At 45.6% G+C, this 18,537-nt stretch overlaps 1 protein-coding gene across 1 annotated transcript in view; it reads left to right on the top strand.

The window, feature by feature from the left end:
• CHD1 (chromodomain helicase DNA binding protein 1) overlaps window positions 1-18,537 on the top strand; it is a 2,212,767-nt gene that overhangs the window by 613,836 nt on the left and 1,580,394 nt on the right. The gene's annotated exons all lie outside the window — the stretch shown is intronic.

Genomic DNA, 18,537 nt, shown 5'->3' with positions numbered 1-18,537 from the left:
TTGATTGTTGACAAGTCGAAAACACCTTATGGAAATCAATATACAGACTTGTTACACTTGTTTGCTCAGGTGGTGACAATCCCTCAGTCTAACATCATTAGACATCCACACACTATTTAACTGTCTCAAGAAAATGGGCGGAATATAGGATGAACAAAAGGCACATTTTAGTCTCTAAGTCAGCTAACAAGTGGCAAAAATTAAGGTCTGCCAAATGTCAATACAAAAATTGGCTACGTGGGCGGAAGTCAACATTGTTCCAGCAGGACAGCGACGCCATGGCCCACGCAATGCATAACACAAAATCATCCGGAATGTGGTCTCTTCTAAGCACCCATACTTGCCATCAGCAATCAGATGCTCAACTGAATGGAGTGACTGGGCAAATGAGGGTCATGCACTTTCAACTCTCTATGCTGACCCCAAGTATGCTGTTCGCCCATATGAGCCGGTCTCAACATCGACCTGGCAGTTGGAGGCCTCGTACGAAACCATCTATGCTATTATACAGAAATAAGTTCTTCTAGAGCGGAAGGTCCAGACGGGCTATCTAACCAAATTTTTAAAACTTATCCACAGATATGGGCTTACATACTTTCTACAATTTTTCAAAGCATACTGCACGCCGTATTCCCCTGTCATGGAAGTCCTCCATAATTATTCCAATCTTCAAAAAAGGTGATCGGACCGTCCCTGCGAACTATCGCCCCATAGCGCTTTTAGACGTTCCGGGCAAGATCTTCACTAGGCTGGTACTCCGTGAATTCAATATCTGGACAGGTATTCATAACCGTCGTGATTCCAATCAAACAGGTTTTATGACGGGAATGGGTACCAACATTAATCTATTGACGCTTAATGCAATAAAAGCTCAATGTCGGGAGACCAAGCAGCAGGTTTTTTTTTTTGCATTTATCGATTTAAACACAGCTTTTGATTCAGTCATTCGCCTCCTATTGATGAAAAAGCTCGAAAGAGTTAACTGCCCATCGGCATTATATGACATCATTCATTCTTTACATCATGCAACATCTGTCCGAATCCGAATTACCCTGGATGGCCTTCATCTGAAAAAATCCCCACATTTCGGGGACTAAAGCAGGGATGTTCACTAGCTTCGGCCCTATTCAACTACTACATACTAGATGTTAAAGAGCCCCTGTCAAGGGTCGTTTCAGACTCTCTCAAATTGAATAACCAGCATATGCAATTGCTTATGTACGCTGATGATTTGGTCCTTATTTTCAGGACTCAGGTTGGGTTGCAACGTCTACTTGACACGTTTCAAGAATATGTACATGTTAGGGAGAATTCTCTGTTTAGGCTGAATTTCCTAACCTAGTGAGTCCCCCAGCAGCTTTGCTGGATTTTTGGGGTTTATTTTTTTTCTCCTGCCAAGAGTGAGACTCTTTTACCCTCACTCTTGGGCATGATTTGAGTGTGTTTCTTTGAATCTAGATGTGTTTATGGGCTATGGGGTCTTTTACTCCATAGGGCTTCATGTGTTTTTGTGATGTGTTACACAGCACCCTCAGTGCAGTGACAAAGGGGTGTCATAGTGACCCCCCAGTATAGACTCCATACCCTGGGACTGACTGTCTCCCAGGGCATGTAAAGTCACCATTGACTTTACTAGTCTTAAATTCTGAACAGAACCAGTACAAACCATCATATTGTGGACGTACTGGCTGGGGCAATTCAATTGCCCCGGGGTCTGTTAGTCGAGGGGGCACATCTCCGTCCCCCCTGATCGAGTTTTGGCTGGTGGCAGTGGATACTACTTTTTATATTCAACCGCGAATATTATCCTATTGGATTTCCCATTGTTTTAGGCTACTATCTTTATTTAATTATTTACGGTAGCCTCGAACATACCGCCGGTTTATTTAATTAATATTAATTCTCCGGTTTGGTGTTTTTTGCCAAAACTTGATTCTAAAATGGCGTTTGTGTTCTCTTCTGTGACTCCAACCCAAGTCGAGCCCTTTGTTCCACTTTTTGGCGGGCTTCTCCACAGAAGCCCTCCAAAGTGGTGCCACTCTGTCTGGGGTACGTAGGAGGGGTGGAGGGAAATTTAGGCACCCTGGATTGAGTTGCCTAGGCAACTCAAGTGGCACTCGATCCTGATTGGTCCAAGTGGTGAGCCGGCCGGCTCACCACTTAGCATGTTTGAGTGACAGCTAGGCTGAGTGAATGGGGGTTTGCTGCATAAAAGCAGGGCTTTGGGGACTGGAACTTCAGAAGTCGCCACAGGACCTAAGAATCCGACGAGGGAGAAGCTGAGCTGACCTGCCACAACACCACTACCGGTGGAGCCCTGCTGGACTGCCTCACCACTTTTCCCAACGACAGAGGAGATCTCCCGCCGGAGAGTCTTCTTCCTTTGACTGGTGGGGATAACCAGTTTCACCGTCTTTTCGCTTTCCCGACGTACCTCGTGGCCGCCTTGCCCGTGCCAAGCACCCCGGCAACCGGTATACCACGTTTTACCACGACCGCGAAACAAAGGTACCACCTTTAACCGGAAAACTCTGCGGCTGGTTTCTGCCCTGGTAGTGCAACGACCTTCATCTTTCCTCCAAGTCGAGATCGTCTCTTCCCCTGGACGACGACGCAACTTGCACCCACTACCAGGAACAACTGCCACCGCTGGAGGATCCTTCCCACTTAAGGTACCGAGTCCCGCCTGGCTTCCCTTGCTACCGACTGTACGGGGTAGATTTAGCCCCCGGCTTTCGAACCTGGGTTAGCCTGGGACACCCTGGCTAAATTTTCCTAAGCCTCTCTAAACTCTTTTTGAACCCTCTGCAAGACTTTCTAAGCCTAGTGTAACTGTGTGATCTTGGGCGCATTTGTGCTCTGCTCTCTCTAAGAGTGGGCTCAGCCTTTGGACTTTGGCTCACCAGTGACTTTTGCTCTTCTGCCTTGCTTATAGTGTTCCTGAATCTTAGAGTGGTGCACCTTTCCATATTCTGTCTTTTTCCCCTCCCTTTCTCACAAACTTATTGGAGTGCAATCTAGTTAAGCGCTCACCTCTGTATGAAAATAAGTGGTGTTTTACAGTGACTTATCTGATAAGGAAAAAGGGGTGTATATATTACAATAGTAACTGTGTTGAGAATATTTTACAATAAGAGTGCTGCAGTGTTTCAAACTGTGTGTTTTTAAATAAATAATTATATACTTTGATACCAAAGCTCTGGTCAGTGTTTGCTTGTATTATTGTATCTGAGTGCCTATTGTGTATACTTTGCATACTGCCTAACTCTTCTTGAGGGAAGTCTGACTGCTCAGCCACAGCTACCAGGTATATCTGGGTGGTACAGACTGCTACCAAGTGGGTTTACTGCCAACACCTGTAGTCTTAAATCTTTTGCAGTGGTCCCTAAGGGAACTGCACAGGTTTCTGCCTAACAGTACATCTTAATGAACTTTCAATTAACCCTTCCAAAACCCAAATCGTACAATATTCACCTAAACGCACAGCGCCTCTGTCATTTGTCTGGACTATTGGTCTCACACCAATTGGTATCGTACCAAATTATTATTTGGGAATGATTTTTGAAGGGTGGTTGAGAGCACAGGGCCAGCTGGAGCGGGTGGAGACCAAGTTAACCTCAGCCATATCTCAAGCCCGCATTATCATGCATAAATATGGCAAGTTTTCTATCTTGCCTGCGTGGCACTTCTGGACCAAAATAATCGTCCCCATACTGTTATATGGCTTGGAAACCATCCCCACTGACTCTCCATTCAAATTTAATCAGTGGAAAGCAAAATGTTGGGGCACAGTGTTAAACCTGCCCCAATACACACCGATTCCATGGATGAGATATGAGTTGGGGCTGCTCTCTCTATGCACACTACAGCTGGTGCCTGTGCTCTTTAGGAAATGTCTGTTGTCCACCAATGAAAACGTATTGCTTAAAACACTATTGCAGTACTTGTTTTACAGTTAAACAGTGCAGGTTCACTAATAACTGGTTAGACAAAGTGTATTGCATACTGGTTAAAGCTGATATAACCATCAACCTGTTTAATCCTGATAAAGCAAAATCAAAAATATACCGGACTGATTGGATTAACACCTGTGAGCTTTAACGTTCCGTGATGGTGACACTGTGCGTTTTCCACCGAAAAGGATAGGCATTCTGCCATCATATTTGATACGATCTCCCTCATCTAAGTACCGTCATGGTATACTTAGTCTCCTCTTTAACTTGTGGGTCACACTTGACATAAAGGCAAGGCGCCGGCTTGTGAGTGCTGAATAAAATGTATGTCGTTTTTGCAAAGATGACACTATTTCTGAGACCCTTGTCCACTTGATCTCGGAGTGTACGCTGTTAAGATCTAAAAGAGAAACTGCCTTTACAAGACATTGTGAACATCTGGGAAATATATCTCAGCCTGAATGTTGGGCAGTATTGTTGGGTTGTAATAACATGGCAATACAAATTGCAGCTGTTAATTTCCTACTCGGCCTCAATATGGAAGAAAATGTGGAATTAAAACCGTAGCCGAGTATGACTATGACTGGAAGTAACTAACATGGTATTAATGTTTGGTAAATATTTAACTCCCCATTTTACCTTACAGGTTGCATTCTGCATTTTGGACAATAGATGCATGTGAAGTCACTGCTTCTTGCTACCATGAATTGAGAATTTTTGTACTGTATGTTACTTTTAGCACTGTAGCAATGATGTTGAGAGGTATGTCGAGAGTCAAATGAATTGTCAGTTGAATTTTAGAATGTTATCAAGTAATTGTAAAAAAATTTTTTTTGGGGGAATAACTGTTTTATAACAAGTTTTTTGTATCTATTTTGAAAGGTTGATTGAATTCAACCATATCAAATAAAAAAAAGATGATTGTATCTGCTTGGATTCACATGCTCCCTCCCTACCTCCCCGCTCGGGGTGGAAGGAACATGGACGTCTTACTACTTTCTCTCTTTATGTACTCACTCACTATAGCCTTGGGCTCCCTCGTGGCAGAAAAAATACAGTCGGAGGGACCTCGGCGCGTGAGGGATTTTGGGTACTAAACACATCACAATAGGGATAGTGTTACAGACATGCCTATGCCGACATCCCCTTTCGGTCCCCGAAAGACAAGATGCAATACTCCGCGGTTACCACTGGATGACGGACCATATGCACAGCATGTGAATCTAAGCAGATACAATCATCAGAAATGCTATTACGGTAAGTAATGCATGTCATCCAAGAAAACCCAGACATTATTTCAATAAGTGGAAGAGATTTGTGATATGGTGCACGTCACAAACACTAAACCCAACAGAATGTTCTCCAGCTAACATGCTATGCTAAATGCTTTACCTACTAGACTCCTGCCTAGTATTTTATTCCATCAAAGTGCATCTGGCCGCCCTGCCAGCTTACACCACTTCACAGAACAAGGTGTCCCGGTGGAAGGTTCCTGTCATTAAGGCATTCATGGAAGGGGTGAAGAGGCTATACCCCCCACATTTCAACCCTCCCCCGGTTTGTGATCTCAGTTGTGCTCTCCAAGCTCATGGGCACACTCTTTGAGCCCACATACAAGGCCAGCCTAAAACATATAACCTACAAGACTGCATTCCTAGTAGCTATCACCTCCATAAGACGAGTCCGTGAGCCACAGACTTTGGCCATACAAGACCCTTTTTTCATTATACACAAGGACAAGGTTGTCATCAGATTGCATCCTAGATTCTCACTTAAGTTCATTTCAAAGTTCCATGTAAATCAATCCATAGAACTTCCTACCTTCTTTCTAAGTCCTTCAAATTCAGCAGAAATAAGCCTCCATACACTTGATGTACAGAGGGTGGCCTTGTACTATGTGAACAAAACTAAACCTCTAAGGAAAACGGACCCAACTCTCCAGATCCAATTTCCTTAACACCTGGTAGAAAAGGCAATCACATTTCAAAGAACGCCATCTCCAGATGGATAGTCAAGTGCATACAATTCTGCTGTTCCCTATCCAAGAAAGTCTTACTTTTCACCCCCAGGGCTCACTCTACCAGAGGAACAGGAGCTGCCTTAGCTTTCATTGCAAACTACCCTCTAGACGCAATTTACAGAGCTCCTACATGGAGTTCCATCCATACGTTCACACATCATTATTGCAGTGACACACACTCTAAAGCAGATTCACAGTTGGGACAAGCGGTCGTAAAAATGTTTGCTGCTGTACCTTCTCAGTTCCCATCTTCTCCAGATACTGCTCGCTAATCTATGCAGAGCATGTGATTTAAGCAGATTCACCAGCTCCAGTAGGGATACATTACTCATCGTAATCGTATTTCAGGTGTTTGTATCTGCTTAGATTGAAATGTACCCACCCTTCCTCCACTTCTGGAGTAGAAGGCACATAGATGTTTTCTGGGTTATCACTGGTTTCTGCTTCATTACATCTGTACTCATGCTACACTTCATGTAACCTCATGTCGGAAACAATCTGAGGGACCTCGACGCATGAAGGACCATGGGTACAGTACACGTCACTCTAGGGATAGTATTACAAACACGCCCTGTCGAAGTCTGTTTTTTTCGAGTTTCGTGCCCAGTGCTGGTAGTTTAAGTCAGTTCCTGAAGCAATTTCAAAAGATTAGACATGTGTATGACGTACGTTGTATCCATCAGAACGAACATTGCCAAGGATAAGAAATGTTAATTGCTGTTTTCAAACTAATTAGCCTTTTTCAGACAGACCTATTGATCATTCCACAAGAATGAAGGGTGCTACAGTATAATTCCTGGGCAACATTCCTTTGCAAAGCCACTACCATGGGGTTATCCCACATTCCTGAAAATGCAAGACTTTGATGCATATGTTAAGCCTTTGGTGTGACTTTGTTTGCAAGAAATCCTGGCCAGTCAGTGCTAGCGCTTGTTGGGTATGTTTTTCTAAAGTCCAACCGGTGTGGGACTTAAGACTTATCTCTTGGTATTGGGGACCCAACTCTTAATATAGGCCTGTACTACACCAGTTGGTAGAGTGGTTGAGCAGCCCGGCTTATCGTAGGACGGAGTTAAGCTGTAGAGCAGTACAAAGAAATCAGTACATACATACACCCAAGAGAAAACACACTTAGTTATGTTAATGTGTGTGTATATATACACAAGGCACAATCCAAAAATGCAGCAACTAACAATAACATTGAATTAGGAATGGAATTAAGTTATACATGGAACAATAAGGCAAGTGAGTAACTTTTGGGTAGACTTTCCCTATCTAGCACACAGCGTAACATCAGTTAAGGTCAGTAAAGCACTTACAAGCATCACCTTTGCAAAATTGAGCCTGGAGGGAAATAGAGGTTATCCAGCACACAGTCTAGCAACTGTTAATAACCGGTATACTTTCCCAGAGGGATATAGACAGTTTGTTTTCTAGCAATAAAAGTGTTCACAATTAAAACCTTTGGAGTGCCCAGTATTGCCAAAGCCAGTAGGATCAGATGATGGACCTTTTGGAAACGGTTACAGCCAAAGTGAAACAAAGTTCCAGTTCTGATGAGGATCTTCGGGGGAAAAGTTAATTAAGAAGCCAGTAGTTAAACACAGGGGCTCAAGAAGAGCCTTACTGGACACTCACATGCTGCAAAGCCTGCATAGAGGAGTAGAGGTGAACTCTGACTTTAAGAAAACAGCACTTCCCAAACTAGGGAGCACTGAAAATGGCACAAGGTAATTACACCCCAAGCCCCATAGTACCTTAAAGATGAAGAAGAAATTGTAGCCGGCTTCCTTCTAGGTGCAATGTTGCAGACCTTGATTCCTGCTCCTTGGTCATAGTGATGAAAGTGGGAACCTTTGACAGGCTTCTGCGGCAGCACTCGGGAGAAGCTGTCGGCAGAAATGGCTTCAACTCACTTCAGCGGCTTTGTGGTTTTGGTGCCTTTTTCTCAGTGCAAAGAAGAAATGAAAATCGCTGGTTGGATTCTCTTCAATTACCTGGTCTTGAACTCTGGTGAGAGGACTTGTAGTCAAGAATTCCTGACTCTGGAGGTCGACACGGATACCTGCAAAGTTTCAGTAGGATTTGATCTTCGGAAGACGATGCACTCGATAACTGTCTAGGTACCTCGGGTATTGGTGTTTCTGCTTGGGATTCCTTGTTCCAGTGGTCGACTCTGTAGTGCAAAAGTGATCGCCTTCTATCCTGGGCACTCACTCCCATGGATCTGTCACTCACATGGGGGTAGGCTGTCCTTCAGGACTAGTTTCAGTTGGTCGCACCTAAAGACAAAGGACAGTGAAGTTTCAGTCTCCTCCCTCACTTCCTACCTTCCCAGACACACTGGAGCCTGGGCGGGCTTCAGGGCTGAAGCCCGCCAAAGGCACAACTCACAAAGGACTCCAATGTCCTCTAAAGGTTAGACGAAAAGCCCATAAGGAACTGACAAATGAAAAAAATTGTGAAAAAAGAAGACGGGCAATTTTGGGAAAATGGTCACCCATGGGTGCTGTACTGCAGCTGTGAAATCAGCCTGCACAAAATGTAGTAAAAATAAACCACTTCTCCAGTCATTTAAGCTAGTGTAACAAAAGGTTATATGAGTGGGAGAAGGAGTTACAGTGTAACCTCCCGGACACCCCACGTAAGGTGGTGTGTGCTAGACCCACAAAGGGAAGTTGAAGTAAGATCATGATCTTACTGCTCTTCTGAATTGTAGTTCTCACAAGAATGTATTTAAACATAAGAGACCTCGAAGACACTCCTCAGTGACACTGCACAGAGGGTGCTCTGTGTCACTAAGTAAAACGCAGATGCCTGTCTTCACACATGGAGGTTACCAAACTCCATAAAACAGTAGAGAATAAAAATCCCAGTCAGAGGAAAAGAATGGGGGAGTGGCAAAAAGTTTGTCTAAAATCAAGTCCAGCCAAAGTGCTGGGGATCTCTCAGGTTAAAGGGAATTATCACAGAAACTAAAAATTCTCCCTAACAACGCTCACTGCTTAGTTTTATATTCTGAAATGTACAGGATCTCATGCTGAAGAAGAGGTTATTTGGCTTTGATCGGGCTTGTAAATGGTGAGCGTCCTTCCAATCGTCCAAATAGTCGAGCTATGCGTTGGGTAAAATGTTCATATTTATGATAAATCTCCCTGACCCATGTCAACCCCAGAATGTTTTGCTTGGACTTGGTAATTATTTTATCTTGTCTCTAGGTGAGTGGGAATATCCCCTCACCTAGTCTTTTACTCTTTTTATGTGTGAACTTTTTATGTCTCCATAGTGTATGATTGGAGTTAGTTTCCTGTAACTTTGGACTGACCATTATGTAGTATGGCAGCATTTTAAATGCAGTGGCTTCCATTTAATTCTCTTATTTTGTGGGTGAACTACTGTTCCCAAGATGTAAAGTGGGATTCACATCCTCTTTACATTGATTTAAGTGAGCCAGCACACCCCACCTTATTCTTGCTTACCTGGTAAGCTTTTTGTTACAATTGCAAGTTTACTTGAATGGCTGGTGGCAGTGGGAGTGACTTTTCAGTCTCATTACTCACAGGCTGTTAAATCAGCCTTGTTAATGCACATAAGTGCCACCATTCTGCTAGAATGCTTGGCTCCTTCTTTTGTCGCCATTTCTCATTTGCTGGTTGCTTCTGAAGTCTTCCACTGCCAATCTAGATGGGAAGAACCTCAGTGGAAGTTTTGTCTTTGGAGGGAATCCTTTGTTTTCCCCGCCTAGACTGCAGAGTGTCTGAGAAGGCCGGAAGTGAGGGAGGAGTTCATAACTCTGCAGCCCTTTGTCTTTAACCCTGCCTGAAAGGAACCAAGTCCCAATAGGGGGCTGGCTGTCTTCCTGATTGGACAGCCAGACTGCCCCTTTCTGTAAACTGCAGGGAGAAATTACAGAAGTTGTGCTGTAGTTCCTGATAAATACTCCGAACCTGGAAGCTGCTGACAAGTCGACCACTGGTGCTGAATACAAAGAGGAAGATGAAGAAAAGAGGTCTGTAGCAATTTCAAGTGACTGTAGAGCCTGCTGTGTAACCACAGCCTAATGCAACCCTTCCTTCCAATCGACCTGGTGGTACCGAAAGCGACTCCTACACAGTGGCTGGTGAGATCCACTAGTCTCAAGAAGACCTGCATATTGTGCCATCCCACTACGTGCTGCGACCTTGCTGGGCTAAAAAACGCCAATACTCTGGGACCACAAGCCTGGGTGCAGTGCATGGTCTTCCAAAGTCTAAATCCATCTGAAACAATGCTGGACTCCTACTGGATCTCCGGAGACACGATTCAATTGTCCCTGAAGTCCCCTCACCAGAGAGCAGGACCTTGAGAGAGAAGGGGATCCGGCTAGTGATATTAGTTCTTCATTCAGGATTGCTGCTCCTTCAACAATCTGTCCCTTAATGCCAGTAAGACCGAGATCCTTCTCATCCGGACCCCTGCTCCCGATTTCCCTCTCTGGTCACCCTCCATTGGCCCTCTTCCTTCACCTTCCTGTGAGGCAAGAAACCTTGGTGTCATCTTCAACTTAGCTCTCTCCTTCTCTTCTCTCCTCATCAGACCATTCCAAGAAGGCGCTCTACCAACTGCACCTCCTCTGAAGTCATTTTCCTTTTCTCACTTTTCCCCCAGAAGCTCATTGTCTCCAGAGCCCTGGCTCTCTCTAGGGGTGGACTACTGTAACAGCCACTTTCTCAATCTGCCTTCCTCTACTCTGCGCCCTCTGCAACTAATCCAGAACAGGAGTGCAAGACTTATCCTTGGCCTCAAGCTCGGGGACCGTATCTCAAAATCTCTCCAGCCTCAAATCTCTGAACTGGCTCCTGGTGGCTGCAAGCATCAAGCGCAAGACTCAAGGCTTTCTGGTGCCGTGGCCCGCACTACATTCAACACTCTTCCTAAATACCTTCCTTCTCAAGCCCTCCGCTCTGCTACCTCCATCTTCCTGAGGGTCAGACGCTGCGGTTGGCATAGAGTAGGGGGCAGATCACTTTACTCTGCAGGTGCCTCCTTCTGGAACGGCCTCCCTTCCCCTTTCAAACTTGAGCTGGACCATCAGATGTTCTGGAAGCAGTTCAAAACCTTATTTTTCTACTCTGCTTTCTCTCCCTCCTCGCTTGGCTACCCTCAGAGGCTCACTGGGTACCTGGCTCCTCTTGACTGGTCTCCCCGCTCTGCCTCTGGGCCTGTTACGCAATAGGGTCTGTAACTATAACTTTGAATCGATTGTGTACGCCCACGTATTCGTCATCTTTGATATTCGTATCGATGAACTTTGCTGCTTCAGAAAACTAATTTCCCACCAGAGGGGGCTCTGCTCGATGTGGTGGCATCGACATTCTTCGAGGACTGCCATTGCGCGTCAACGTCATCCACAGCATAAATAGCTCAAGCCGCGCCCGTTGGCTTCAGTTCCGTTTTCCGAAAGCTTTGCTAGCCTGTGAACGTCGCACTTCAGTTTTATAAGGAAAATGTCTTTGCCTTCTACCCCGAAGTCTGGCTTCGAAAACTGCCAGCAATGCGTGCAAAAATGTCGATTACCGACCTCCACTGTGTCTGCTTGTGGTGCCTGTGTTCGGATTATCGAACCGACGACTGTGGGTTCTGTCAGGCCATGACGTAGAAAGCTTTCAGGGAGCTCAGAGGTAAACTGGTGGTAGGGAGGATGACTTCCTCTTCCTCTGATTCATCTACTGAGGTTATCAGATGCCCAAACAAGACAGATTCTCCCAAGAAACGGGATGATTTCAGAAAAGCAATGCTGCAAATCTTTGAGAATGCGGCCTTCACACCCCCCCCCATCCCTCAAAGGATTCACGCATTCGCCATGCCCCGGTTGGTTTTGGATAACTCAGGGAGGTCTAAGACCACTATGGCAAGGCCGACTACCAAATCGGCGACTCACTCTCAATCCGATGAAAGATCGTCAAGCGTATTGTCTCGAACGAAGTATCTCACAGATACCTCCAAAAAAGAGCAAATTGTCGAAGCACTCGAAGTCTTCGACTCCGTCAAAGTCAGACCCTTCGAAACATAAATTGAAGGCAACATCAAGTAAATCGGCGCTTCTGTCGAAACCTTTGTCGACACCGTTGTCGAAGGCTTCATCAGCGTCATTGTCGTCGTTGACTGCGTCGACACCTTCGACGGTCACTTCGACCATTCTTAGGTCTCTGCCCTTGCCAGACAAGTATTTTCATCCTAAACCCAGGAAGGACTTTTTCAAGTCCATGGCCTCAATTTATGGTGAAGATCAAGCCTCGGAGGAGGAATCTTCTCCTTTTGGTGTGAGGTATGGCACAAAAAATGCTGCTGAAGATCTTATTGATCAGGAGTCCAAAATTACTGATCTTTATGACTGTCTTCAGTCAGCTAGTGGAATAGACACCTCGCCAGAACTAGTTTGGCAAGCCTGATCCAACCGAGCATGTGGATTCTGCATACAGAAGCCTCATGAATAGAGTGATTCAGTACATGGGCTGGAGCAGGAGTTCTCCAACCTACGAACAGGATGACATGATGGATATACTGACCCAAGTCCCTCACAAAGACAGTGTTACCATTTTATGCAGCTCTCGGAAAAGAGTTTTGGCAAACTAGGATATTCCAGAATCTGGAACCGCTATAAATGAAACCTTTGCCATTAAATATAGGCCAGTATTGATCCAGAATATATAACAAAACGTCCTACACCCGAAAGCCTGGTGGTTCAGGCAGCCACATCAACCGGGCAGTCGGCCTATCAATCTATTCCTCCGGATAGAGACAACAAGAGGATGGACGCCTGGGCACACAAGAGCTTTTCTTTGGGCAGTATGGCCTTGAAATCTGCTAATGTTACTTGCACCCTTTCGAGTTTTACTTACACCCTGTAGGGACTGCATAAGTATGGTGGCTGAACACATTCCGGAAGGTGAGGAGAGAGACGGCTTCCTGGCTATTGTGAAGGATGGGAAGGAGGCAATGGGACTGTCTCCAGTCAGGACTGGACACTACTGACAGCATCAGCAGGTCCATGGCTTCTAGCACTGTGCTACGCAGGTTTGTGTGGCTGAGAAAATCTGGCGTTGCACCGGATGTGCAGGCCAGGTTACTCATTATGCCGTTTTTTTAAAAAAAACTTTATTTTTCATCTGACGGTTACAAGTTCTCTTGATCAACATACAATACAGTATGATACAAATTGGTGCATTAGGTATCAAATGCAACACATAATGTCATGGTTTAGGTTCTCATACATTGAGCTATGATGACTCTTCCCCCAACCTCATCCTGATTCTCCGATAAATATCGACTTAATGGTGCCCAAATGTCTTTTGGCCGGCATGCTGTCTGGATTCCCTTAATGTAACTATCTTCACATTCATATACTAATATGAAGTCCTTGAGCCAATTCTGAGTTGTGGGGGCAGCCTTTGCTTTCCAGCTTTTTAAGTATGTTCCGCTTGGCCACCGCTCCCGCTACAGAAAAGTGTGCTTTAACATAAACTTTCCCTATATCACCCAGAAGGTATTTCAACGGGGTGGCCGGTGTGGTTATGTCCAGTATGTCACTGAGTGTGTCGGCTACTTCCTCCCAAAAACGACTAATCAGGGGACATTCCTAGTACATATGAATCGTGCTAGCCTCCGGGGCATTGCATTTGGGGCAAAATGCTACTTTGCTTGATCATATTCAGCAAGTTTACTAGGCGTTCTATGTAAATGGTTTTATATTTTAAACTGTATTAGTCTGAAGTTGGCAGATAGGGAAGTGGAATTGGTGAAATAACAGTATTTTGACCCTTATGCCTCCTCTATTGATATGTTTAGATATTTCTCCCACTTGGCTTTCATTTTTATTATGGGAAGGCGCGTACAGCTGTACTGCATTGGATAGTGTGGAGATCCCTCCTCTAAATCCGTCTTGTATCATGATGCTGGATAGGAATGGGTGCAGGTCGGGGCAATCTGGAAAGATGCCCATTTAAGCCTGCACGCTGCTTTCAGGCGGTGGTATTGCATTGTTGTGGTGAGACTGGCTCTGACCTTGTCCAGCATCACTTCAAGATGTACAAATCTTCCCTCTGGGAACAAGTCTCCTACACGCATTTCCCTCCCAGGATCCCACTTTTTCTGAAGTGTAGTGTCCATCGTGGGTACCAGGTCTGGGTGGAACCAGAGGAGGTTGTGTGGCCAGTACGGTTCTGCATACCCTACTTTACAGAACAGTCCTCTCCAGGCTCGTACAGTGCTTGAGACTGGATCTACCTCCTACTTATTTTGTTTGTTTTTAGCAAAAATCATAGTTAGCAAAATGATTGTGGCAGCGGCACATTTTTCAGATTGACTATGGGCGTATTGTTCTGCATGGGGGGACCAATATTTGGCGAAATGCGCCTGTGCTGCATGACCACATAGTAGAAAATCTGCGGCGGCGGGAACACCAGTTTCGTATCGTTCGCATTATTTTGGCCAGCTGAGTCTAACCGCTCTTCCATCCCATAAAAAGGTGGATGCAAGCTTTTGAAGTTTATCAAAGAAGGGTCCCCCAGGCCAAATAGGGATGTTACTAAATAGGTACAAAAATTTGGGCAGTACAACCATTTTAAGCAGAGCTAACCGGCCATATAGTGAGATCGGTAACTTGTTCCAAACACTCAATTTAGCCTCAAGAAGCATCATAGAGGGTGCATAGTTTGTGTGATATAAGGTTTGTCTATCCGTGGCCAGTATGATGCCTAGATAATGGGCTGATTTCTGGGACCAGCGAAATTGTGAAGTGGCATCTGACACCATTGCTCCCTGTGTAAGCGGGATAATCTCGGATTTGGATCGGTTAATTTTATAGCTGGAGAATTTAGCAAATTCCTGGATATCCTGCATCACCGGGGGGAGATTACGCTCAGGGTCCCTGAGATATAACATGGGATAATCAGCATATAATTATATGAACTGAGGGGGACCTCTAATACAAATTCCCTGGCATGCGTGTTTGACGTTGGCTTTCAGCCATTCCTTCTATTGTGAGGGCAAAAATGAGGGGGGAAAAGGGGCAGCCCTGGCGTGTGCCTCTATGCAACGTGAACTTAGATCCTATAGTGTTATTGGTTCTGACTCTAGCCTTCGGGTCCCTGGATAGTAACTGAATTAAATGAATTGTGGACCAAACCCCAACTTCCGTAGGATGGCAAACATGTAGCGCCAGGAGACAGAGTCAAATGGTTTTTCAGCTTCTAATGCAACAGCAATTGCTTTGGCCTTCGGATCTAATTGTGATGTAATGGCAAAGAATCTACGTAGGTTCAGGGTTGTGGAGCATGTGGGAACAAATCCTGACTGATCCGGGTGAATTAATGTATTCATGTGCGGTAGAAGACGATTGCCAATCGCTTTGGTGAATATTTTGGTGTCCGAATTTATTAAGGACAGGTGTCTGTACGATGCAAGGTCGTGTGGTGGTTTAGACGGTTTGAGTAGTACTGAATTTATGGCTTCCCTCATGGTACTAGGGAGTCTGTCCGCGCTCAGGGCTTCTTCCCACATTGCCAACATCTTGGGGGTTAGTTCTGTTCTAAATTCTTTATACAGGTCAATCAGGAGCCTGTCAGGGTCTGGGTGCTTTGCCTGCCGTTAGGTCTTTGATCGCCTGTATGACCTCTTCTATAGTGAGGGGGAGGTAGAGTTTCTCCTTTTCCTCACCCTCCAGTCCTGGCATTGGAAATGAGGCCAGAAATCCTCTACTGTGACTTGATCTGCCTTTACGTAAAGGACTGAATAAAAGTCCCTATACGCTTTGGTGACCTTATGGGCTTCCATTTACACCACTCCATCTGATCCCGTCACTCCAGTGATATACCTAGCCCCTTGTTCGGCCCTAATTAGATTAGCCAAAGATTTGCCTGCTTTGTTCCCTTCCCCCTACCTACGGGCTTGGGTAGGTTGTGTGGTGTACATTACTTCACGATCTGCTAGGGATCTGAACTTTGTGAACTGAGCCTGTAGTGGCCTAAGCATTTCGATCCTGGGGTTCCGTGTATACGAGACTTCTAGGGATTTCAGTGTGTCTTCTATCTGGTTTCGCTCCCTCCTTATTTCGCAAAGTGCTCCTAGGGACCGTGACATTGGAAGTCCTCTAACCCATACGTTGAAGGTCTCCCATATAGAGGTCGTTGACTCCACCGAGCTGATATTCCGTTTGAAAAAGTCGGCTATTTATATTCTTAACGGCTCGATCTCGGAGTCATCTTTCAGCATAGAAGGAGGCATTTGCAGTATGAGAATGGTCGGCAATTGTTAGTCATTTGTAACGGGACAGGCGAGTGATCCGACATTGTGCGAGGGAGTATGACGCATTCACGTGTTAATGGGATCAATTCGGGCGAGCACAGCCAGTAATCTATTCTAGAACTGGAGTTGTGTACATAAGAGGGAAATGTGTATTCGTCTTGGGTTGGATCGGACGCTCTCCATATGTCGAAGAGTTGACATGATCTGTAATATGGTCGATGCAGCTCTGGTGTGAGACCTATGACCTGTGGATGTTCTGTCTTTCCATAAATCAAGAATCCCTCCCCTCCCCCTGCTGCCCCAATATCACCCTGGCTTCCCCCAGTGGCGTGATTAGCGAGACAATATTAAGGTAGAATTTAGGAGTGTCTAGATTTGGACCATAAGTATTGATCAGAACCAACTCTTGGGTATCTATTCTCCCCGACACAATTATATCTCCCTTCAGGATCTATCTCGGATTTTGTGATTTGGAAGCCAGAGTGTCGGAAGACTAACGTCAGCACCCCTCTGAACTGAGATGAATAGTCTTTTCCGAACCAGTCCCCAATTGCGGGCAAATGCATCTGCCACTTTCTTGATGGCATGAGTTTCTTGCAACAAAAGAATATCAATCTGTCTATCGGCATATGCAAGTGTTTTCCTTGCTCTGATGGGGTTCGCCAGAACACTAATATTCCATGTCAGGAGTTTAAGTGCTAGGTATCGCCCGGGCGTTGTCATTACGTGATCGTACGTCATATCATTTCAGTTATAGTGACCTTGATGCATTTCCTAAAACATATATAACGTCAACTTTTCCCCTTAAATTCCCCCCTCCTAAGTCCCTTGTACTTCTACAAAGGCAACGGGTCTCCCCCTCCCATTTATCCCTCCCTCACCATCCCTGCAACTGGACAGTGTATACCCATTGTGTTTGCGCAAAAACTGCAACGGTGGCGGTGCCAGTCCTTCTCGTTATCACACTGGTTGCCTATGGGAGCTGCTGGTCTGATTTCATGCGATTCGGTCTTGTTGAAAATCATGGGTATTTCTCTTATCGTCCGGGCGCAATCATGTTGTGTCCAGAGGTCGGAGGTCACTGGATTTTGGATTTGGAGAGGCCGGAATGTTCAATGTAGGGCATGGCTTCTTCTGGCAATTTGAAAAAATGCGCTTTCCCTGCATGCTGAAGGCAGAGTTTTGCCAGAAACATGGTGTACGGAATGGATCTTGCCCTCAGTTTTCACTTAATCAAAGGTGCGTCTCGCTGCCTGAACTCCGCTTGGGAAATCAGGGTATATATGAACCCTCATTGAGTCAAATGTTAACGTGCCTTTCTCACGTGACAGACGGAGTATCATGCCTCTGTCTCAGTAGTTAAGAAGGTGTGCTATGATAGTACGCTGGAGGGCACCGGGTTTGGGTGGAGGGGCTAGAGATCTGTGGGCACGTTCGACCCAGAATTGTTGGGAAAAATTGGCATCTAGTAGCATCTCCCGCAACGCCTCTTCTAGAAACAGCTCTATCGTAGTGTTAAGCGGCTGCTCCGCTAGCCCCACCACTCAAATATTATTTCGGCGTGACCTAGATTCCAAATGGTCACATTTGGACTGCACAGCTTTCAGGGATCTTTTAATGCTCTCAATTTCCCCGCCAAGTATTGTTGTTTCCTCCAGCGTGCTGACCCTCGCCTCCGCTACACTGGTGTTCACTTTTTGCAGGTCGGCTCCTATGGACGAGATGTTGCTACCTATTTCATCCATCCTGCTGTTGACAACCGCAAACCCCGCCTGCAGTGCCGCCATATATGGGTCCTCTGGCCCCTCTGCTTGCGTTGGGCTAGATGCAGGGCTCGGTTGAGGGGATCTTGTATCATCTTCTGCCAAGTTAGTACTTGTGTACGCATCCATGGGGCCCGTTTTTCCGCCCTTTGCTCCTCGGGTCCTGTCTGCGCTCGATGTGAGGTCACTGCATATGCAGCCGTGCAGGGTTTGTGTTAGATTTCTATAGATGGCCTTGTGATGTATCTGGGCGGGAGTCGAGTGTACCCCTGTATACCTGTATAGACTGCAGGCGCGTCAGCCCGCACCCAAAAGGGGTACGTATGAACGAGGTGCGTGCTGTAATCTCTATAGTCAGTTTACTGTAGGGACCGCTGTGTGAGTGTTTCGGCCCCAGGGTCTCAGTTGACGTTTGTTCCTTTCTGTTTCTATTTAGATGCTAATGGCGAGACCCTAGTAGGTGTGGACTATGGTTTGTGGCTTATAGCACCTATGTTACCCTGCGTGATCATGCCAC

The sequence above is a fragment of the Ambystoma mexicanum genome, chromosome 6p (assembly GCF_040938575.1).
Source record: "Ambystoma mexicanum isolate Mex_15411 chromosome 6p, UKY_AmexF1_1, whole genome shotgun sequence".
In the NCBI taxonomy this organism is placed as follows: Eukaryota; Metazoa; Chordata; class Amphibia; order Caudata; family Ambystomatidae; genus Ambystoma; species Ambystoma mexicanum.
The sequence above is the reverse complement of the archived record's forward strand: the minus strand, read 5'-3'. Positions and strand labels throughout refer to the sequence as shown.